Below are 25,245 nucleotides of genomic sequence, written 5' to 3' on the forward strand. Positions count from 1 at the left end.
TTTATACCTGCCTGTGTTATCTAAATTCGTACAATACATAAAAGTCAAATGCCAATTATTTAAAAAAAATCTCTATTTTACCAATTTCAGACTAGTGTGATTTACACCACAATATTTTCCAATTCAAATTCCTTAGACTTTTCTCTGACCTCTCTAAGGTCAAAATTACGAAATTTTTATCTTCATCATGAATATATAATGAACTTACTTTAACTATGGAAAACTGTGCAATAGTGGATTTTATTTAAAACTTAGAATTTACTTTACTTAAAAGGTGACTCTTCAAAGTATGTTTTTACTATAAAAACGTTTTCTTTCAACGTTGGAATTACAAAATGTACCACAAGACTGAGGACAATAGTAAAAACAACTTCCATAAAAAATTTCAAGATAAATTTACATTTCCAGAATTTTTAAAAATTCTTGAAATATTCTAACTTTTGCACTTACATTGTAGACCTATTTTCAAATTACCTAACTTTTCCCGGACCTGTAGCAACCCCGAATTATATTTAGCGAACATTAAAATGCGTAAACGAAAATATTCTTACCTCAGAGCTGTTTGAATCGTGGAAATTATTTAACTTCTGAGGCGAAAAACCATCAAACACCTGCAAAATAACAATGAAATCCATTAGATTTCTTCTATCGAAAAAAGTCACAAAAATAAGCTTATACGGTACAGTTTTAAAATATTATTATTATTATTATTTTATTTCGGTTGTTCAATAGGCGCTTAAATAAAACATCCTCCCAGAAATTTCCAAGAAGTAATATTTCCGACAGCCAGGACTCATAAGTTATTATTTATATAGTGCTTGTTGAAATATTAGAAAGCTGGAAACTTTCTCGAACGTAACATCGGTTTTTTGCTAAGCCTTAACATGCCAAAAAAGTTACCTGGTTTAAAGGAAACACTTGTTGCATACCGTACTGCAAAAGTAATATGTTTAGTTCTAAAGGAATGAGTTTTCATCTTTTTCCAAAAGATAATTTTATACGAAATGAATTAACTCTGCCTCCATGAGAAGCTTTAATAATATTATTATCTTCTTATACTTAGTTTTAGTAACATTATATATTTTACCTTAAAATATATTATCGAAAATGAACATTAGTATGTTCCTTATACACGTGAGCCGACGCGTTTCTTATCTGACGCAAAATTCTCATGAGGGCAAAAACGCGTCTCCAATTGGCTTAAATATGACTTTTTGTCTAGCCATTCTAACCGTTTAACCGACCGACCGGAAATAGCTCCTTCCCAGATGAATTTGGAGAGGGGAGTAGAAACCGAGTATCTTTTATTGAAGCGTCCATTTAGGTCTTACAATTGTTATAAAGGGCCAAGTCTAGGATGACTTATTGGCCCAGGCAGTAAGGACCAGGTATATTATTTTTTTAATACAAATTAAATAACAATAAGAAAGAAAAAAAAAACAAATTAGAAAATAAAATAACCAAAACAAAAAGGAAGTAAAATATTTGTTAAATAGTGACATATATTTTGATAATACAATTTTAATGGTGATCTAGAGTTCACCGATCTCTTAATACCGAGAACGTGTTTGATAAAACATTGACTTTAGAAACAAATTCGAATTACAATGAGGCACTTTCAGGTAGTCATTATTACGCGTTACATATTTGTTTTCTATTTAATATTTCGAAAGGATTAGAAAATATGAAATATTATTGATTTTAACGGAGATTTCGACAAGTCAAGACGTATCCGTTCGCAACGAGCTTAACCTCTCTAATAAATGAGACATTGTTAACACGTCAGGGAAGAAGAACTCTTCATTAGACCCTTCTTTTTACCCCGATGACTCTACCCACCCAAATCACCCAAATATGCCATAAACGCCGATCGTAACATCAACACCACTGCAAACTAACGAAGCTATGAACGGTAATAAACTTATCGAGGTAGCACCCATCACTGGACAGAAGGATTTAAGCTTACTACTAGACCCACAGTTCAAACAACTATCCTTAATTATGGTGCTTCCATTTTAAGAATACAACGAAGTTGACTACGAGACAAGCCTTGTGTACGGTATCAAGTGACACCGATGATAAGTACTAATTTACTATTACAAATATCAACGTCTCACCTGTTAGCACCGAATATAGTAGCGGTACGCCTTGACAGTTGTCGAATCTACAATTTGAAGTTCGCCGGGAAAATACCCTGACGTTTGTTAAATTAATTATCCGAGGAAAAATTACAGCAAAGAACGGAGGGTTACTCGTAAAAGATAAGCAATATTTTTTTATACTCGTAAGGGCTATAAGTAACGCGAAATTCCCTAACTCGTACTCGAAGCGCGGGCGAAAACGTGCACCCTACTCGTTGAATAAATAGCGACAAACGCCTAACTCCGTAATTATCGTTAAAAACGCTCCGTCCATAGAGTACGCGCAGAGTACACTCGGGTCGGAATTCGAACCTTCTTTCGTTTTAACCCTTCATTACTTGATCACAGAAGGGCCGGTTTCGCGATGTTATTAATTCGGTACAAAAGTTGCGAGTTAAATTGACGGAACGCTTATACTAGAAGGTATCAAACGGGTCAGATCAATTTGAAAGCGGCAGCCGACGGTAACAAAGGGCGAAAATCCGAGTCGCCGGGAACAAAACCTACCAACTTTCGCCGCTAGAGGGCCAATTGTTAATTACGTCACGATCCCGGGGTGCTCGGTCGCTTAATCCTAGCCCAGTCTATGCTAATCAAAGCGCCGCCACCCCGAAATCAATATAAAATTAAGACTCTAGCGTTTCCTTTCCCCCCTCCCCCCCCCTCACGCGGCACGTGGCGCTAGCTCGCGCTCCGAGTTAAACCCTTTTCTACTCGCCGAGCGCGAGAGCGCGCGCGATATTTAGATTAGAGGGCCGCGCGAAAGTGAGAAAAGCGATTTAACGTTTCCAAACGTCTAATTCAGCGCCGTTTATAGCCCGCTTGGCTTTTCGGTCCACTGACAACTTACAGTCGTTCGTGGCGTTATCGTTCCCATTGACAAATACAGCCCGCGGTCAATCTTAAATGTCAGTAGCGTTGATCGCGTCATCGGTTTGTCGGGTGCGCTGATTTTTCCGGTTGGAAACCAATAGGAAGGAAGAATAAAAAGGAAGTGCGACGCTCGCTTCATTTTTTTTCCGGTCGCGCCATTCCGGAAGTAATAATCGACTTGGGCTTCCGGTTACGTACAATTTTGTGAAGAAATTAAAAGGGTGGCAAAGCGTTAAGTAATTTCGCGCCCTCTAACGGAGAGTCCTTATAGAGCGCGAGCTATGCTGGAACGCCCACTTTCCGGGGGGCTTTTCTTAAAAGTCTTTAAGTAGCCGTTCACGTTTATTAGATAGGGTAATTAAAAATAGGGCATCCGCTTAGAATTGGATAGAGTCTTCGAAGGGATGAACTCTGAACTTCCGAAAAAGCTTTACCATCTAAAGACCACCCCCAGCAATTCCAAAATGCGATTTTAATGGATTTAATTGTCTTCTAAGTAATAAATGGTTCGAGCCTGGGAGCTATTTCAAAGCGAAAGCATGACGTAAGTATGACCAGGGTTGCCACAATATTCTCAAATTCAAATTCCCGGTTTTCCCTGACCATTTTAAGTTATTTTCCCCGACTTTTATATTAACAGTTTTTAACTTTTACATTCATCAGACCTTAATAAATTTATTCAACTTATATTTCAGGACAAAAGTTAAAAAAAAACCTTTCAAGGATTTAAATTATAATAAAAGAATTTGCCATAGATCTAGAGTAAAATTACCTTAAAAAAGTGTCAAGATTAAACTCAATTGCCTGACTTTTCCCTGACTTTAAACAAATTCTTAAAATGCCCTGACCTTTTCCTGACTTTTTAGGCCCATTTTTAAATTCGCTGACTTTCCCGGATTTCCCTGACGTGTGGCAACCCTGATGACACAATTCGTCTAGAAGAACGATTATGTAAGTGGAAGTTACGGAATAAGAAAATCATAACCTTATTTTGCCAATTTTATTATCAGTTCATATCAGCTAGGCTAATGCCTAAGGAACCACCTTGGGTCCAAGTCATCTAGCGACTTTTAAAGCCTTTAATTCAGATGGCCGGGCTAAAACCCAAAAGCACCAACTTGGGTTCCAGTCATCTACCGACTCTTAATCCCTTTAAATTAGGTGCCCGGGTTAAAGATAATATAATAATAATAATCAGCTAAACTAATACTCAAGGCCTGGTTATAATGTGTAAGAGGGTGGTGGGCAGCACTTCAAGATCTCCATTTTCAAGGTCAAGATCACCATTTACTAAACATCGGCCATTTGAACACCACTACTACAATGAATAAAACAATTAATCTAGATTTATCACTATACTTCAGGGCTGCCAGTATTTTCTAAATCGAATTTCCTGATATTTCCCGGATTTATAGGCTAGTTTTTAAAACTCCCTGACTTTTAGACAAATATTCAAATACCTTGACTTTTAGATCCATATTCAAAATTCACTGACTATTAGACCCATATTAAAATTTCCCGACTTTTAGACCCATATTCAAATTCACTGACTATTAGACCCATATTCAAATTCACTGACTATTAGACCCATATTCATTATTCAAATTAACTGACTATTAGACCCATATTCAAATTCCCCGACTTTTAGACCCATATTCAAATTCCCGGACTTTTAGACCCATATCCAAATTCACTGACTATTAGACCGATATTCAAATTCATTGACTATTAGACCGATATTCAAATTCACTGACTATTAGACCCATATTCAAATTCTCCGACTTTTAGACCCATATTCAAATTCCCTGACTTTTAGACCCATATACAAATTCCTTGTTTTTTTCAGGTACTATATGACATTTTTTTGACAATACTCTGCTATACGGTTACAAAATAATAATTAAGTTATCATAATAAACAAAAAATGCCAATGTCGCATTATTCGTAAGATATTTTCGTCGAGTGATTTTTATACAATTTACTGATTTGAATAAAATATCGACAAAGTTCACTAACGATAACAAAATAATGAAACTTTGGGTTGAAAGATAAGAAATTTAAAGAGAAGCTGAAATATCGTAATGAAGAAAACAACGGATAAATTTTGAACGACAGGTACAGGATAACACCTGACGATAGCAGAAATCAACCAACATTTTTTTTAAATGTTTCTTTATCTCGAAACGGAAATTAAAATACCCCATCTAAAGGGGACCAAAAAAAATGGAGATTAAATGAAAAACTTCATAGAAATTGAATAAATATTTTCTTTTTTAAATCCAAATCCTATTTTCCAAAAGATATAGAAAACGGGAAAAGCGTGAAAAAAATCCCAACAAAGAAAACAAGATATAAAATTTCCAATAAAAAAGTAACACGTGAGACGACGATGTCCAAAGCCCTATTTTAAACAACATTTCGATCACCTTACTTCATATATCAAGTAAATGGACTTACGTGGATTTGCCTTTTTTTCGAAAGGGCATTTCATCTGAACCAAGTATGTAGTTAGGCCAGGCTTGCCACAGTTATTTCAGATTAAAATTCAGTGACCATTTCTAAAGATTTTTCCTCACTTATTTTGTGACAAAATTTTGTATTTTTAACTTGTAAAGGTTTCTGAAATTAAGTTCCCTTACATTAAACTGATTTTTAGACTTAACTTTTAAAATTCCCTGACTTTTCGATAAATTTGTAAAATTCCCTGACTTTCCGATAAATTTGTAAAATTCCATGACTTTCCGATAAATTTTGTAAAATTCCCTGACTTTCCGATAAATTTTTAAAATTCCCTGACTTTTCGAGTAATTTTTAAAATTCCCTGACTTTTCCAATAACTTTAAAAATTCCCTGACTTTTCGATAAATTTTTAAAACTCCCTGACTTTTCGACTAATTTTTAAAATTCCCGGACTTTTCGAATAATTTTTAAAATTCTCTGACTTTTCGATAAATTTTAAAAATTCCCTGACTTTTCGAGTAATTTTTAAAATTCCCTGACTTTGAGTAATTTTTAAAATTCCCTGACTTTGAGTAATTTTTAAAATTCTCTGACTTTTCGAATAATTTAAAAAATTTCCTGACTTTGAGTAATTTTGAAAATTCCCTGACTTTTCGAGTAATTTTTAAAATTCCCTGACTTTTCGACTAATTTTTAATCAGTTTTTTGGGAACCAATGAGATACCGGGCTGGTTTGATTGATATGTAAGGGGACGAGCGTACAAGTAAAGTGGATTAGAATAATCTTTATTACTAATTATTTGAATAATAAAGAATACGAATACTTTTTAAACATAATCATTATCTCTAACTTGTAAGTATAATAAATACATTCTGGTCTCTACTAAAATGATTTAAAATGTCTTTCCAATTTGTTTTAACAATTTCAAAAAGCATAGCGATTAATACTATTCATATATATATATTTAAATTTTCTTCTTCAATTTGACTTTTTGTAGATGCCTGATTTTGGAAGTAAGCTATCGATTAGGGTATCAAACTTTGGAGCAAACCTTTCCGCGGACTTCATCCCCTCTTGGCAATCTTGAAGAAGGACTTGAGGAGCAGATAAAAGTCAAGAGAGGGTGAAAAAAATATTCAAATCAAACAACGTCTGTTTCCTCTATCTTGTTCCAGCCACCGAAACTGTTCCAACAGGAAGACACGCCGCAGTATTCGGAAGAAGACCAGAAAAAAAGTGGGTGAGGATCCCCTTTCGCTAACAAGAAAGCAAATATTTCATCTCAACCATTTCTAGGAATGGGGGTGGTCTTTCTGTATCCTTATAATTTAACTGAAAAAGAGATACATTGTCTTTTGAACAATATTTCATGGTCTTATTCTTTAAACTAAATCGGTTTAATTCTTGGTTTAAAACCTGCTTTTGAAACTTTATTTTACTAAACAGTTCATACGCGCTTTTCAAAATTAGTTTTAATGATCTGTTTTTATTTTTTTTTAAAGCAGGACACACGACAACGAAGTTGTAAAAATAGACTGCAGTTGTATGGATTTTTTACCATTTGTGTAGTATCGTCTAATCATTTTGGTCTTCGTCGTCGTGTACCCTGGTTTATCGCCAAAATAGAAGGAAAATGATCAGCGCAGCCGAACCGAGTATCTTCGACAGATAAAACCCAGTAACTAACTATAGTTTTTTCAGCTTTCGTTTGATCAAAAGGAGTTGCGAAACCCGTTGTAAGCCAAGCCCGGCTGCACTGGTTACGTAACCAAAACGACGAGTGTGCGGCGGGCGGTTAGGTCTGACGGATAAAACATTTTCTCTCTATTTTAGTGGTAAGCCAGAGTACGCGAAGACGAAAACGTGATTGGACAATACTACAACAACGGTAATGAGCCCGTAAGACTGCAGTTAATTCTTACGAGCGGGTAGGTCTGACGGATAAAACATTTTATCACTATTTTTTAGTAAACCGGGGTACACGAACAAGACAAAAATTATTGAACAATACTAAAAAAAATGATAATGATCCCCTAAGACTGCAGCTAATTCTTACGAGCGGGTAGGTCTGACGGATATAACATTTTCTCACTATGTTTTAGTAAACCGGGTTACACGAACAAGACAAAAATTATTGAACAATACTAAAAAAAATGATAATGATCCCCTAAGACTGCAGCTAATTCTTACGAGCGGGTAGGTCTGACGGATAAAACATTTTCTCACTATTTTTTAGTAAACCGGGGTACACGAACAAGACAAAAATTATTGAACAATACTAAAAAAAATGATAATGATCCCCTAAGACTGCAGCTAATTCTTACGAGCGGGTAGGTCTGACGGATAAAACATTTTCTCACTATGTTTTAGTAAACCGGGTTACACGAACATAACAAAAATGATTGAACAATACTAAAAACTGATAATGATCCCCTAAGACTGCAGCTAATTCTTACGAGCGGGTAGGTCTGACGGATAAAACATTTCCTCACTATTTTTTAGTAAACCGGGTTACACGAACATAATAAAAATGATTGAACAATACTAAAAAAATGATAATGATCCCCTAAGACTGCAGCTAATTCTTACGAGCGGGTAGGTCTGACGGATAAAACATTTCCTCACTATTTTTTAGTAAACCGGGTTACACGAACATAATAAAAATGATTGAACAATACTAAAAAAATGATAATGATCCCCTAAGACTGCAGCTAATTCTTACGAGCGGGTAGGTCTGACGGATAAAACATTTTATCACTATTTTTTAGTAAACCGGGGTACACGAACAAGACAAAAATTATTGAACAATACTAAAACAATGATAATGATCCCCTAAGACTGCAGCTAATTCTTACGAGCGGGTAGGTCTGACGGATAAAACATTTTCTCACTATTTTTTAGTAAACCGGGGTACAACAATAGTCAAAAATACTAGAAGACCATATTTTATGAAAATCAGCGTTTAAAATGTTTTCAAAAGCTTATTTTAATACTAAGTATATTGCACCATTGATTTTGAAACCCTTAGCTTCGCTATATTTTCCAACAATCCAAACCTTGTTATGTAAGGTATATTTTCGTAGCTGTAAGATATCTCTTGTAAGAATGACGATAAATTACCCCCATATTTAAGAGCAAAAAATGTTTTTAAAACAAAGCGGAAAACTATATTGTAAGGCTGAAATTGCATTTCTCGGACATTCCACAGTACTTTAGTTTCATTTTATACTTAGCTTTTTTTTGCTTCACTTCGAAATAAAATATAAAATATAAAACTGAAAACGGAGAACGTTGCGGGTTACGCTCCTATCTGGAATGGCTCTAGAATGGGGTCTATTTTGAATAACCCCATTTCGGGGGACTTATGCTTCATATAGCTGGAGGAGCCTCTGTTCCCAATAAGACAGAGCGAGGGGGTACAGTCCTAACGGGGAAATGAAATATGTAATAGCGCCCAGCCTCTTCTGCATAGAAACCCGAAAAATACGCTGCACGAGGCGAAAAATAAGAGAAAATAAAGTCACTCTCCTAAAAATAGCGAGACCCAAATCCTCGTGAAATTGTTTCGTCTATAGGTCATTTTATTAAGGCTAACTACGGGCGCTGCCATGTTGGGTTCCTCTCTAGCGTAGTGGGGCTTTAAATGGTTAAAATGGCCGCTTACGCAAAAGGGATAAAACTGCCCTCGTGAAAAAGGTCCTACTCTGCATCTTCGGAGGTCACATTCGTTTAAAAATGAAAACTGCTTCGGACGCTGTTTTGTTTTAAAGTTTCGAATTTTTAAAGCGTGATTAGTTTGAATTGTGCCTTATCATAAAAGTTTTTAATGAGTAAAAGTTACTATTATTCATATCGGTACGTTAATTTCATTATTTAACAGTGTAATTTTAACGTACGTATGTAGGTGCTATAAATTATACAGTCAGCCTTGGAACATTGTACATGTATTATATTCTGAAAGTTTCTATAGGTTAAAGGACTAGGATTTCTTCTGCCAGTTTTCCTTGGAAGTTTTCTTCCCGCCGCGCAAATATCCTGGTGGTAGGCCAACCGCATAACACGTTGGCCTACCACCAGGATATTTGCGCGGCGGGAAGAAAACTTAAAGGAAAACAGGCAGAAGAAATCCTAGGCCTTTAAAACTATTTCAGATTACCCGATGGCTTTGAGGTGGGCGGGGTACGAAGCATTTCAGATTACACGACGGCTTTGAGGTGGGCGGGGTAAAACATTATTTCAGATTACACCTCAACATTGAGGTGGGCGGGCCAAGAACCTTTTAATATTACAAGACGGCTTTGAGGTGGGCGGGGTAAGAACCATTTCAGATTACACGATGGCTTTGAGGTGGGTGGGGTAACATATTATTTCAGATTACACCTCAACATTGAGGTGGGCGGGCCAAGAACCTTTTAATATTACAAGACGGCTTTGAGGTGGGCGGGGTAAGAACCATTTCAGATTACACGATGGCTTTGAGGTGGGTGGGGTAACATATTATTTCAGATTACTACTCAACATTGAGGCGGGCGGGATAGGTACTATTTAATATTACAAGACGGCTTTGTGGTGGGTGGGGTAAATCATTATTTTATATTACTACTCAACATTGAGTTGGGCGGGCTAAGAACTATTTAATATTACACGACGGCTTTAAGGTGGGTGGGGTAAATCATTATTTCAGATTACACCTCAACAATAAGGTGGGCGGGTTAAAAACTACTTAATATTACACGACGGCTTTGAGGTGGGCGGGGTAAAAACCATTTCAGATTACTCAACGTCTTTGGGGTTGGCGGGTTAAAAACTATTTCAGATTACACCTCGTCCTTGATGTGGGCCGAGAAAAAACATTTCAGATGACAGTACCGCTTTAGGGTGAGCGGGTTAAAAACTATTTCAGATTACGATTTTAGGGTACGCGGAAAATCTCTGAGAGGGGCCTCGCACCATTCAAGAGTTCCAAAATGACCAAAAATATATAAAAGAAATAAATACAAAGTTAAACTCTATTCAGAAAGTTTCCAGACACAATTAGCTAGGGTAGAACTCGCGACGAACGTAGAGAGAAAAAGTGACTTAGATCGATAGAAATGGTTGGGGAAAAGAAAAGTTATGGTTCTTCTGATCCGGCGAGTAAAGGAAAAACGATAGGAGAAACAGGGGCAGGGGTCTTTAGCCTCGCTTGGCGGGAGATGTAACAGTATGGGGCCGGGGGTTATCCCTTCCAAATAAATCCGAATGTGATAGGGGCTCAGGTGCTTGCGGGGTATAGATCAGTCTCGGGGAGTCGCATCCACCGGGGTTCCAGGGGCGGAGGGGGGATGACAGTGGGGCCACGGTACCCCTTTTCCCTCTCCCGTTACTAAGCCCCCTTAAATTGAAGCTAGATTAACTTGTTTTCCCCACCGAATTATTTGGAAGGCCTCTCTCTTGGCGGGAGAAGTTAGTTTTTGCCCAAATGCTGAGTTGGCTATCTATATAATCAATTATACGCTATCTAATGTTTATTGAAGAGTCGTGGAAATCAGCTTCTTATTTTCATTCATTACGGATACTCGTATACTAAAGATAGAAAAGTGCTTTTTGGCCTAAATACGTTTTTGCTGCGTTTAACGCTATTTTGAGAATTTAAATAAGTAGCGTTTTATATTTTTTGAAAAATAAGGGAAAATACGCCAAAGTAATGGATAATTTAGCGTACAGCTGGTAATGGATTGGATAATTTAGAGAACAACTGGCAGTGGATTGGATAATTTAGAGAACAACTGGCAGTGGATTGGATAATTTAGAGAACAACTCGCAGTTGATTAGATAATTTAGAGAACAACTGGCAGTGGATTGGACAATTTAGAGAACGACTGGCAGTGGATTGAATAATTTAGAGTACGACTAGCAGTGGATTGGATAATTCAGCGAACGACTGGCAGTGGATTGAATAATTTAGAGTACGACTAGCAGTGGATTGGATAATTTAGAGAACAACTGGCAGTGGATTGGATAATTTAGAGAACGACTATTAGTGGATAACACCTGACGCAAGGTAACCACAGAAAGTAAAAAAATAGGAATCTTGTAGACGATGTATAGGAATTTTATAGGAGATAATTTTTCGGAAAATGTAGGATATATTCCATTAAAAATACAGAAAAATACAGGTTTCAAATATTTATGAAGGGAAAATCTATGGTTTTAAAACGGAAATTTCGTTAAATAATTGGCTGAGCGAGCGAAGATTTCAAATTCGGTTGGGAATTATTTGGCTTAAAACTGGGTAGATTTTGATATCAAAAGACATAATTGCAACAGAAAAGTTTAACATATAAAGAGAAAAAAAATAGGAAAATAGTGCAATTATAGGAAGTTATAGGAAAACATCTAACGTATAGGAAAAAAATTAAAATATAGATGAGGTGCTAACGATAGGAAAACTCGCCTATGAATTTAAAAAAACGGGCCAAAAAATAAAAAAATTAAATAAAAATGTGTGATTGTCTTTCGCACACTTTAAATAAATATACGTCAATTTAAAATATAATATAGTTCGAATTTAACAAGCTCTAAACTTCAAAAAACGTTTTTGGCACGATATTACAAAGCAATATACAACTGCCTAATGAGGCTAATGTTAAGTCGTTTAATAAACATTTCAAAGCTAATATTACCTTGTAAACATTTTATAAGTTACATTTAAAATTTAGCTACAAAAAACACAGGACAGTAACAAAACATAACGCATTTTTCATTTTGATTAATAAGCTGGTAAACGCTGTTCAAAGTTAAAGCAAGTGTCGGCTCGACGTGAAGAAACGGTTTCTACAACAGATGTCGCTAGCGTCGAAACCAAAACAAGATACTTAAGCTATATTTTGACCAAAAAGGCGGTACTTAAAAGTATCCCTCGCGTTGATTGGCTCGTTTTTAAATTTGGCAGTAACTTAAATTATAGTAATTTTTTTACAATATATTTTATATTGGTTATATAATTTAGGTGAAAGTCCACTAACAAGTAAGTAGAATATAAGTTGTCTATTTATAATAATCAACAATGTTCCCTGACGACGTTATCATTTCGCTATTTTGAATTTTAGCTTCCTTTGCCCTTAATAGATGGCACCACGCTCTCCAATAAAGTCATGTTTTCAAAGAATCGGATAGATTTAATGCCACATTTAATAACAATGGCCTTATCATAATACAGACCGGCGACAGTTGCTTTAAATACTATTTTCTTGAAGAAGTAAACTTTTTTCATCAGTTAAAACAGTTAATATCCAGCACAAACTGAACAAAAAGCCGTAACTAATTAGACTACATTAAAGCCAGAGTTACTACATTTATAAACTAAGGTAACAAACTGATTAAAGTAAGTATTTTTCCTTGAAACAATAAAGTTTTGAATATACGTAATGATTTGTTTATATTATTTATAAAAATTTAAACAACTAACGACATTGACAGGAAGGTAGTGTCATATGGTGTTATGGTTGAGAAAACGAATTTTGTTGAAAGTTTCGCCTGTCAAAATATTGAAATATAATTTAATAAATGCTTTATTTAAAAATCCGTTGTTCCTTAGGCCTTTGCACGTCCGATTAAAAAACATTTTAACAGAGGACAAAGAATTGAGGCTACTTCGTCCGCTCTTCAAACAGACAAACATTTAAAACGTTCTCCAGGTTTAAGTTTAAACAAACTCGGTTGAAAGTTTAAAACCAAAACAAAACAACGCGTGGGATATATAAACTGTCAAAAGTTAAACACAACGAAACCACACTTACTTACTGGGAAGGCTGGGTCGTGGAATAAGAAAACTCAACGCAAGGTGACCATCCCTCCTCCCCTAGTGGCCCACCACGGATACCGGAAGTATGGGGCTCCGGTTAAAAGGGAAAGGCTCCCCCCCCCCACCCACGGGCTATAACAAACAACCAATTACTTCAACGTAAGGCTAGCGCGCCTATCCGGTCGTCATAGCAACAGCCGGAAAACCCCGGGACAGCGAAATCGGCAGACGAACCGTTATCTGCCAGCGCGCCACGAACGTCCGTCGCGCAACCGGAGATATTGACGGAGAAATCAAGTGACCCTGTCGTTTCGCCGCTGTTGCAAAACTTTGGCGCGCGTTGTTATAAAACAACAGGGTAAGCGACACAACTCCCGCCGTGGCGAGGTGGTAAGCCTCGGCTAGGCCTTGGTCGTTCATTAAATATACATAGAGAACTGGATCGCTCTCTTCGGGAACGTTGTACGATTACGGAGGCATTTTCAGAAACACGCGAGCGTGATTGATCTGTTGGAACTTCATCAGCGCCGACTACCGTTACTCTAAATAACTAAAAAGCCCGACTCAGTTCACCCGAATTTGACTCTCAAATTAACAGCGAGGAATTGATTTTGGAGAAATTATTAAATTTTATTTATCTTTACTCACCGGCGTAATGATCACCTATAGCTAATACCAAGGGCACAACCTTGGGCCAAAGTCATCTAGCGACTTAAATCAGTATGTCGGGTTACAATGTTACTTATCGAAAATAAATAAGTGGGTAATTTAGCGAAAATAGAGAAACGGATAGTTTAGCAACAATAAAAGAAACGGATAATTTTGCGAAAATAGAGAAACGGATAATATAGCAACAATAAAAGAAGCGGACAATTTAGCGAAAATAGAGAAACGGATAATTTAGCAAAAATAAACGAAGCGGATAATTTAGCGAAACGAGATAAATGCAGGGTGACCACAAGAACCCCATTTTTTTAAGGGAAAAAAAGGAAATATTTAGTAATTTTATAGGAAATTATAGGAGTAATTGTTATGTAAATATAGGAAATAACAAATAATAATAATCAGCTAGGGCACCAAGACATCGAGTGACTTTTAAAGCCACTAATTCAGGTGGGCGGGTTACAATGCGTAGGAGGGTGGTGGCAAGCCCTTCATTCCACGCGAGCCAACAGCTATCTACACTAACTATTACCGTTAACCTCTACAAGTCTTTTTATGGAAGGGGAAACCGAAGAACTCGGGGGAAAACCCCTTAAACCAGTGGGGAGAGAACTTGCAAACTCAACGCGGAAGGAGTAGTTCCGAGTTTTTCACCCAGTGCCCCAAGCTGGAATCGAACCCGGCTCCTCTTGCTGCGAGGCGAAAGTGCTAACCAAAACGGCCTTTAAATCAGTATGCCGGGTTGCAATGCATGGGAGGGTGGTGCAGGGTGACCACAAGAAACCCCCAAATTTTTTATAGAAAAAAAAGGAAATATTTAGTAATTTTATTGGAAATTATAGGAGTAATTTTTATGTAAATTTAGAAAATTATAGGAACGCTCAGGTGAATTTATAGAAAATTATATGAATAATTTTTATAAAGATCACCTGGAAATATCACAGACGTTATGACTAGATATACACTTATGAAAGTAAAATTTTAAAACAGAAGGCAGCCGTAAAAGCAAATGTTATTAGTGTTTTTTTAATTGGCTGGCTATTTTTGAACGCCTTCTATCGAACTTTAAAACTATATTGAAAGCAAAGTGCGAAGTACGAAAAATATATGGAAAAACAATCGAAATATATGAAAAATAATAAAATACAGGAAGTGTGGTCAGTTCATGCCACGCGAGCCAAACAGCTCCCTATACTGTTATCTTTAACCTCCACAAGTTTTTATGGACATGGCAAACCAAAGATCTCGGGGTAAAAACCCAACGCAGAAGGACTTGCTACTAATTTTCAATCAATGAGATATTGTTCCAATTTGATTGTCGTTTAAGACGAGAAGTGTTAGAGCTTGAGGCAGATTTGGAGGAACGCTAAATAAATTTTTAATGAATCTTTTCCCATTTTTACGCGTATATTCCGTAAACGCATAAATAATAAAGCAACTCGTTTAAATTTGTCGCTATTTTAACCCTCTCGAGAGAATATAGTAAACACACTATGGAAAAAGTGAAAGGAAATTAAAAAGTTTTCGGTGCAGTAGAGAACGCGATGGGTTATTAATAAAGCGGAATATTTTTAGTCCACAAAGTGCCGTTTTATGTTCAAGTAGTCGAGATCCGTGTTCAATCTCGCATGACTTCATTATAACGCTGATTCTTAATACGCTACATTTGTTCATTTCCCCGAGTCAGTTTTACAACCTTAATGATCTTTTTTGGCATTGATTGCGCGTAGTACACTACTCTGCTAAGGTGGCAGGTAATTCGCCTTTTTTACACCTCTATAATTTTGAGCCTCCCTACCTCTCGCATTCAATGTAGTTCCGGTCAGACCAGAGGGTTTTTCCTGTAGAATAAGAGGTGATTTAATGGATACAACGTTTATGTCCAGCTTTCGCGTTTATTTATTAACGGACCCATCGATTTTACGATGCCTTCTTTATAGCAAAAGCTGGACTTTCGTACCATAAGCTGATGCTGTTCTATTTTTAATAGTTTGTTAATCGTTTATTTGAGACGATAAAATAAATATTTTAAAAATTACGAATCATAACCGGAACGTATATGCTCTATGGTGATATGGTTGGAAAAAAGTTTTTTTTTAAATTAAAATAATCCAGTATGGTTAAAACTGGTTGTAACCGGTTAAAATTACTAATATAAAAATTATAAAATTGACTCATTTCAAAATGACTTGTTTGCTCGTGACAGTACCTTAACATTGTGAGGTATAGCAGGCTTATTTACCTGCTTTTATACCCTAACGTGGCGGCGTATTTTCAAGCGCAAAATGAATTTTAAGATCCTCCAATTGCTTATATCTAGCTCTCATTACTTCGTAAGACGACGTAGCAGACTACAAAATGTGAATGTTAAGTTTTAGTTTTGTTTTGTAATAAAAAATGCGGAATATTATATTCTGCGTTTTTTATTTGAAATAAACAGTATTTCAAATTTTCAATATTTCTAATTCATTTCTCAATATGTTTTTTAATTTAAAAAAGTTGGCCTACCAGCAGGGTATTTGTTTATATATTAAAAACAAATTATGATAATTTAGCGGATTAGTTATCGAAAATAGAGAAGCGGATAATTTAGCTAAAATAGAGAAGTGGATAATTTAGCGAAATGAGATAAGTGGATAACTTACAAGTTAGTGAACATGGAGAAGTTTCTAATTTAGCTAACCGAGAAAAGTGGATAATTTAGCTAACAGAGACAAGTGGATAATTTAACAAACATAAATAAGTGGATAATTTAACAAACATAAATAAGTGGATAATTTAACAAACATAAATAAGTGGATAATTTAACAAACATAAATAAGTGGATAATTTAACAAACATAAATAAGTGGATAATTTAACAAACATAAATAAGTGGATAATTTAACAAACATAAATAAGTGGATAACTTAGAGAAAATAGGGACGTTTCTAATTTAGCTAACAGCCAGAAGTGCATTACTTAGCGAACAGAGACCAGTTTCTAATTTAGCTAACCGAAGGAAGTGGTTAACTTAGAGAAAATAGAGAAGTGGGTATTTTAGCGAAAATAGATAAGGGGATAATTTAACTAACAGAAAGAAGTGGATAACTTAGAGAAAATAGAGACGTTTCTAATTTAGCTAACAGCCAGAAGTGCATTACTTAGCGAACAGAGATAAATTTCTAATTTGGCTAACATAAAGAAGTGGTTAACTTATGGAACAGAAATAAGTTTCTAATTTAGCTAACAGAGACAAGTGGATAATTTAGCTAACAGAGAGAAGTGGATAATTTAGCTAACAGAGAGAAGTGGATAATTTAGCGAAAAGAGAGAAGTGGATAATTTAGCTAACAGAGAGAAGTGGATAATTTAGCGAAAAGAGAGAAGTGGATAATTTAGCGAAAACAGAGAAGTGGGTAATTTAGTGAAAATAGAGAAGTGGGAAATTTAGCGAAAATAGATAAGTGGATAATTTAGCTAACAGGGAGAAGTGGATAATTTAGCTAACAGAGAGAAGTGGATAATTTAGCTAACAGAGAGAAGTGGATAATTTAGCGAAAAGAGAGAAGTGGATAATTTAGCGAAAACAGAGAAGTGGGTAATTTAGTGAAAATAGAGAAGTGGGTAATTTAGCGAAATTAGATAAGTGGGAAATTTAGCGAAAATAGATAAGTGGATAATTTAACTAACAGAAAGAAGTGGGTAACTTAGTAAAAATAGAAACGTTTCTAATTTAGCTAACAGAAAGAAGTGCATTACTTAGCAAACAGATAAATTTCTAATTTGGCTACCAGAGAGAAGTGGATTAGTTATCTAAAATAGATGTGTGTAATTTAGTGAACAGAGATAAGAGGATAATTGAGCGAAAATAGAAATGAGAATAATTTAACTAACAAAAAGAAGTGGATAGCTTAGCAAACAGAGATAAGATTCTAATTTAGCCAACAGAAGGAAGTGGTTAACTTAGCGAACAGAAGGAAGTGGTTAACTTAGCGAACAGAGGTAAATTTCTAATTTAGCTAACAGAGAGAAGTGGATAATTTATCAAAAATAAAGTAGTAGATAATTTAGCGAATGATGTGTTTATATTGCAATATAACAGGGTGATAGAGTGAAAGTGAGTTTGGCTGTCGACATTCTCGGGGAAAGAGGGTTAATGTCGGACGATTGAATTTCACGGTGAGCAAACAGATAAATTTCTAATTTGGCTACCAGAGAGAAGTGGATTAGTTATCTAAAATAGATGTGTGTAATTTAGTGAACAGAGATAAGAGGATAATTGAGCGAAAATAGAAATGAGAATAATTTAACTAACAAAAAGAAGTGGATAGCTTAGCAAACAGAGATAAGATTCTAATTTAGCCAACAGAAGGAAGTGGTTAACTTAGCGAACAGAAGGAAGTGGTTAACTTAGCGAACAGAGGTAAATTTCTAATTTAGCTAACAGAGAGAAGTGGATAATTTATCAAAAATACAGTAGTAGATAATTTAGCGAATGATGTGTTTATATTGCAATATAACAGGGTGATAGAGTGAAAGTGAGTTTGGCTGTCGACATTCTCGGGGAAAGAGGGTTAATGTCGGACGATTGAATTTCACGGTGAGACGAGATCCAGAAGTCCGTAAAATATGGGTCACGTAAATGTCCGTCGATAATGCATCCGGAGCCGGGGAAATATGCTAAATGGCCGACGACTCTAATACCGGCGTTTTAAGGGCGATCGAAGCTGCCTCTAATAGCGAATTTGTATCTGTAACTGCCAGTCGAGAGAATTCGTCAACCGGCCGAGACTTCCACATATACTCCGCGACCGGAAACTCGAGAGGAGAATTAGTCGCTGGCCCTTTAATTGGCACGCCTCGATCTCGCGAGAGCGCTACCTGGCGGACCTTAATTGAAGATCTAATGAGGGTGGAATTACCCTTTCATTTAAATACGGAACACCCGCTCCGAGCGCCATCTACGTGAAAGAGACGCGTAATAGTAGGCTACTAACATTGTAAGCGCAACAGCACTCGGATTTAAATTTGCCCGAATACATAATTTCAGACTGATAATTAAGGGATATATTAAGCTCTAGCTAACGGACATAAATGCGCTTCCAGTGTCGAATCAAAATGCGCCATCGCCGTGTTCCGACGTTCACCCGGATGACAAGGGCGTCATTAACGAAAAAAACAATTTCGCGGCAACAATCTTAGATCTCCCGGATGTGAACCGAATCCAACTAAAATTGTTATCAATTTATGAAACCATTATTTTCTGATTGTTCAGTTCGAGATTTTTAACTACTCAGTCACTTGAATTATCCAGGTTTCATACAACTATTGGCAAACCAATTTCCCTGATATTTCCGTGAAACGCGGAAAAATTTCCAGAAAATTTTACGGAAAATTTTCCGCAAATGGGAAAAATATGAAATTGAAACATCAATTACTTTTTAAGGGTTTGTAATGTTTTTAACTTTTTATCGATATAAATGTCTATTAACAGTAAACATACTACAAAACATTAATAGTTTTACATTGTTAATCAGTTTAAACTAGTCTAGAGGTTTAGTTTTACCATTAGATTAGAAAAAATGAGGCGAAAATGCCGCTATATTTAAATTTGTAAACAATATATTAGACTAAACGTGGAATTAAAACTTTTTCCGTATTTTTGCGAAAAAAGGGCCTCAGTCATTTTCCGACTGAAAAACACTATTTTGAAGCCTTATAAATTTCCCGATTTCCCTGATTTTTACAAAAAAAAAGGAATTCCTCTAACTTTTCTGTCGACAATTTAAGTCCCTGATATTTTCAAGTTTCCCAGGTCAATATGAACCCTGATCTCGCTTCTCAATACGATGCTTAATTTTTAATTTTTCTTTCATTGTCGTGCATTGTTGACACGACCATTGGGTCTACGGTTTCAAGACACGGTCACACTGCACATTTAAATCAAGACAAAGGTGATTTTGACCAGCCAAATTGGGAAAAATTCGCCTTGGAAAGTGTAACCGTTGATTTAAATGCATTTGTATGAGCTTATAGTAACTGATGTGGTTGTTCACAGACTGCATCTGAGTCAGACCAAGAACGTATATATGGATAAGAACGTTGAGCGATTAAATTGGCGGGCTAAAGGTTAAAACCGTTTCTAGCTCAAGCGCGCGCTGCACGCCGATTTTAGGGCGGAGTAATTCCGAAACCGATTACATCATGGCCCAAGCGAAGCCTTTTGTTCAACGTTCTTATACATATATACGTTCTTGGGTGGAATTATAGTATAAGGTATCCGTCGCCATTTTGTTTTTTATTTTTTTGTTTTTTAAACAATCAATGGACAATACAATTTGTTTTCAAATAAACCCCCGCTTTTCGAGAAACATTGAGAATTTATGGTATATTTTCAAAATCATAAATTACGTTATTCAATCCAATATAGGTAGAATATAAAGAGCCATTTTGGACTTGACGATAGCCGGAGTATAGCACCTCATTTTTATTGGCCGACGAAACGTCGCAGAAATAGTAGAAAATCATAAATACGCACCTATATTACGAAATCAACCTAACCTAACCTAACCTAACCGGGTATTTCTCGTTTTGCCTCTACTCGGTTTGCATTTCCTGTGTAAATCGTAGTTAAGTCCAAAAGTAGTAAGACTACCGACGTGTACCCTACTATCTCTCAATCTATCAAAATGAATAAATACGACCAACTTTGCTCTGTATATTCTACCTATATTGGATAGAATAACGTATTTTTTAATTTTGAAAATATACCATAAATTCTCAATGTTTCTTGAAAAGCGGGGGTTTATTTGAAATAAAATTGGTTTGTCCATTGTGTTTAAAAAAAAATTGAATAAAAAAGAAAATGGTGACGGATACCTTATACTATAGAGTAATGACACTGTGACGTCCTAGTACGTCACCCATGCTCTTTCCTATAGATAAAAAACTTGCGACCAAAATGGCGGCCATGGCCAAAGCTACGGAGTGCTACTACTCCATAATTGTACCCGTTCTTGGTCAGACGAACATGATCGCCACCTTAGGTCCAAGTCAGCTAGCCATTTTTATTGCCATTATTTCACGTGGCCGGGTTATAACTGCTTGTTTAACCACTTATTTTAGTTTTCCAGCTTGTTTAACCCGATATTTTAGATTTTCAGCTTCTGTTCAATCATCTTTTTCAGTTTGTATGATTTGCTAAGTGCCTACAGCCGCGATAGGTAATTTGTTAGTTTGTACGAAAACATCAACGGTATGAAAATCAAGTTAACATATTTTTTTTACTATACGTAGATAACAATTATCTAGGTCACAGTAATCTGAATGTACATAAATAAAAATGCATCCGTTTTATCTTTAACCGAATTTATAACATATGTTTCTTATCCGAGATATCAGATCAGAAAGTAAACCTTTGCAAAGCTTTGTGGGGTAATGCTTTTAAGGAAAGTATCTTTAACCAAACACAGAAACCTTTCTGTAAATGTGTGTATTATTTACTTTTAAACAATATTATATATATAATATTGTTCTAAAATCTGTAACGTTTCCGTTTGATTAACTCATGGATAGTAGATTTTAGAGGATCGGTAAAAAGCCTGGTTTTTAGCCCCCGCAAACCAATCACACGAAGGGAGTCGTCCAAGGTTATTTGAAAAAAAAAACAAGTATCGCTAAGATTGGACGATACTGTTCGAAAAAAGAAAAAAGATAAACACGAAGTACATTTTACGCCAAAAGGTATTTTTTCACGTTTTTATAGATTAAATATCAGTTGATAGTTTTTATTGAATTAAAAAACCAATATTAAAAATTACTAAAATATAAAACGCCAAAAATTACGTAACAATATCAACCGCATTAGATTGCCATTTTGAAATTTTAAGATCACGTGGTACAATCGACCTTGCAAGACTCCCTCGGAGTCTCTCGAGCTGATTGATACGCGGGGATAAATAAAATGCACTGTGGAAGAGTATCGAAAACCTGTCCTCTTAATTTACTGTCCATGGTTAACTGATTTTCGGGTTATCTGTATAAAACAAGAGTATGATAATCAAACACAGATATTTCTTAACAGATAAGAAATAAGAAGTACTAGAAAAATCTGTATTCTATTTGTGATATTACTATTTAAACTTTCATCGAAAAATTCTCATCATTGTTGTAAAAAAGACATTAGTAACGCCCCTACGCACTCATTTTACATTCTAAATAAAAATATTGTTTTTTTTGCAAGTTCCATTAATAACTAATAACCAGAGATAAAATAACACTTAAGAGAAGACTGCACCATTACTTTCTTATTAGTTTCCAATTTTTTTTTTTGCTGCCTACAAGGTCGTAAAGACAATTCGGCAGTGAGCAGAATACAGAAACAGATAACGGAAATGGCTTCAATTTAAAGAAGAACCTAACATTTCCATAATTCCATTTGCTCATTGTTGGTCTACTTGGCGTGCCAGAATTATTAAATAACATACAATAAATAAAATCCATTCGGCGATTCATACGTACATAGAGCCTTTGAATGGTCTTTATAATGGCTGATTTTCAAAAGGGAAAGATGGCCGCGATATAGTGAGAGCGTAGACGCGAAAAAAATTAGTTAGGCCTAACGGAGATTTTTTTGCGTCAACAGAGTTCGAGCGATTGAGGCGCAGCGCCTCTAGGTACGAGCTCGCGCGTAACTTGTTTTAAAATAAACTATTGACCCTAATGTAAAATGTAGCGATGATTTAAAGTAAATTAACAAACCGTTTTTAGAAAAAATATTTGATTACATTTTTCCATATTAAATGAGTTGAAAAGAAACCCAAAAAAAAGCCTATAAGATATATTTTATCGTTTTATCATTTGGTAGGTTAATTAACGTTTAATTATAACCAACTTTACATTAATTTCAATGGGGCGGGCAAAAACTCTTACACCAAGTTTGCTATTTTTTAATTATCTAAAAATTAAAGTTACGTGTAGGTAGACCAGTTTCGTAAAGAATAATATAAAAATACAGGAACTTAATTGCTTTAGTCCCATTCGACCGAAGTCCCATTCGACCGAAATCCCATTCGACCGAAGGCGGTTTTTGGGGTGTCCCATTCGACCGAATTCCGCCGAAACGTGCGGTTTTTATGTGTCCCATTCGACCGAACGCTTTTATGTGTCCCATTCGACCGAACGCTGCTATTTAAATTGGCTTTTGCTATGACAAAGAAATACGCTGAAATGAACTTAAGGTATGCAACCGCAATCAAAAACTACTACAAAGACCGCGAGAATCCTTTGAAATCTCAAAATGAAGTAGCACTCTCCCTACTAGATGCAGTAGCTATGAATTTAGCTATGCCATTTTAATATCTTTGTACTATGCATTTATTTGAAAATAAAATGGAATGAGCATGAATTATATTTTTATCTTCACCTAGTCAAGAAAAGTAACTGAACCAAAACTGAAATAGTAAACTTAACCAACTCTAACCTAACCTAACCTAACCTAAACATGGATCTTCGATAGTACATACCTTATAAATAAAATACCAAATCACCCCGCCAATTGGGCTACATTTTTAAATTCTTTCGGTCGAATGGGATTCGGTCGAATGGGAATAAACGACTTAATTGTGTATGATTTGAGCGCACCTAGCGGAATATTTTTAGAATAGTTTTTTACATTGAAGCCAATTAAAAAAAAACTGTATGAGTTCAGCGCCACGCTTGTTATAGCGGGAAAATCCTTGCTCACGGAATTTCGGCGAATGGGTTGGCCACTATAGCGCGAACTGCACGAGATCAAAGTTGGCCATGGATATTCCAAGTGTATTGATATATAATTTTCTAGTGTAAGTTATCGGAGGGTTCAGGAAAACTGGCCGCCTCGGTGGATTGGGTAGCCTGCTGTGGGGCGGCGGGCCTCCACATGCGGGCACGGTGGTCCTGTTTCCCGGCCTTTTGGAGCCACACCGGGATCTCCGGTGCCAGCTGTGCCGGCCGAGTTATGCGGGCTGCTGTGTGCCCGTCGTTCCCCTTTAGGAGCTCTCTCTAAAGGGTTTGACTCTTTACCTACGTAGGTAGGGTGTCGGCTGAAGTTGCTACAGTATCCACTCTTAGTCCCACTGCTGTGTGCGAAGTGGGGATTGGTACACCCATTGCTGCACCTTCTGCTGGGTTGAGTGGCTTGCGTCAAAGGTGCGACCATCAGTAGTAGGGTACTACTACCCGTGCTGGATTTGTCACATGTCCGGACTAGGTGGACGCTGGCGTAGGGCACTATGATGGTAGACCTCCGATGGTATGGTCTCTGTTATTTGGTACACCGGGCTTTAAATTCTGATACACTGTAAGTTATCGCGATATTTTTTAATTAGGCTATTTTCCACGCCAGATAAAGAAAGTAAATAACTGATTTTACTGCTTGATTCCTTGAAGGCAACAATGTAGAACATTTTAGTAAGATGCCAGGCAACAAGCGCAAATTCGAATTGATGTCCCGTCATAAAGCGTCATTTCCAAAACCGGCTTAATCGAAAGCGACATTAAAGACGCGATCAATCGATCAGCGCCATCTCGAGCGGGGAAAGGGCATAAGCCGAACGTCGTAATACGATATAAATCCCTGGAAAATTCGTTAAAACCCCTTTTAACTTCATTAAAAACAAAGCTTAAACGTCGCGCCTTTGAAAACTACAAAAGAGTCAGGTCATCCCTTCGTCGACTGGCACGCGTTGACCCGGGCCAGTTCTGGAACGGCGCTCCCGGTCCGGGCATGTTCGGGCCAAGCCTAACGAGTATTAACACGCCCGGAGAAAGGGAGGAAGTCGGGTGGACTTCGTTACCCGGCTAAGCCTTTGCCGCATTCTACTGGGGGCGCGCAGCAACTGGAGATATAGGGAAGACACTTATCTGAAAACACAATCAACGTTTTATAATCGCCATTACGAGCGAGTAATGTAGCCACTAATACTCTTCGCGATGCCGCACCAGCTGCGAGGTGGCGCTACGAACGGCGCCTCGTAACGCGGTTTTAGGCCTAATTCTCGTAATATCGTTAGGGTACTGATTACTGATCGGGTAGGCCGCAAGCCTACTAGGACGTAACCAAAAGAGGGGAGACCTCCCTGGATTTCACCGTATAATGCCACTAATAAAGATGACGCGGAATACAAATTCAATAGTGGAACGATTTAGAGAGGTGGCCACCAATTTATTATTGCTATCGCTAAAGTTTACTCCTTCTGCTCTCGGGTACTTTATTGTAATGAGGTGGGAAGAAGCTAAACCCATAAACACGCTTCTGCTATCAATTACCAAAGGGTGTTACAAGATGAAGTTGTAGGCTTA

Source organism: Leiobunum rupestre, chromosome 1, assembly GCF_980474605.1.
Source record: "Leiobunum rupestre chromosome 1, qqLeiRupe1.1.hap1, whole genome shotgun sequence".
In the NCBI taxonomy this organism is placed as follows: Eukaryota; Metazoa; Arthropoda; class Arachnida; order Opiliones; family Sclerosomatidae; genus Leiobunum; species Leiobunum rupestre.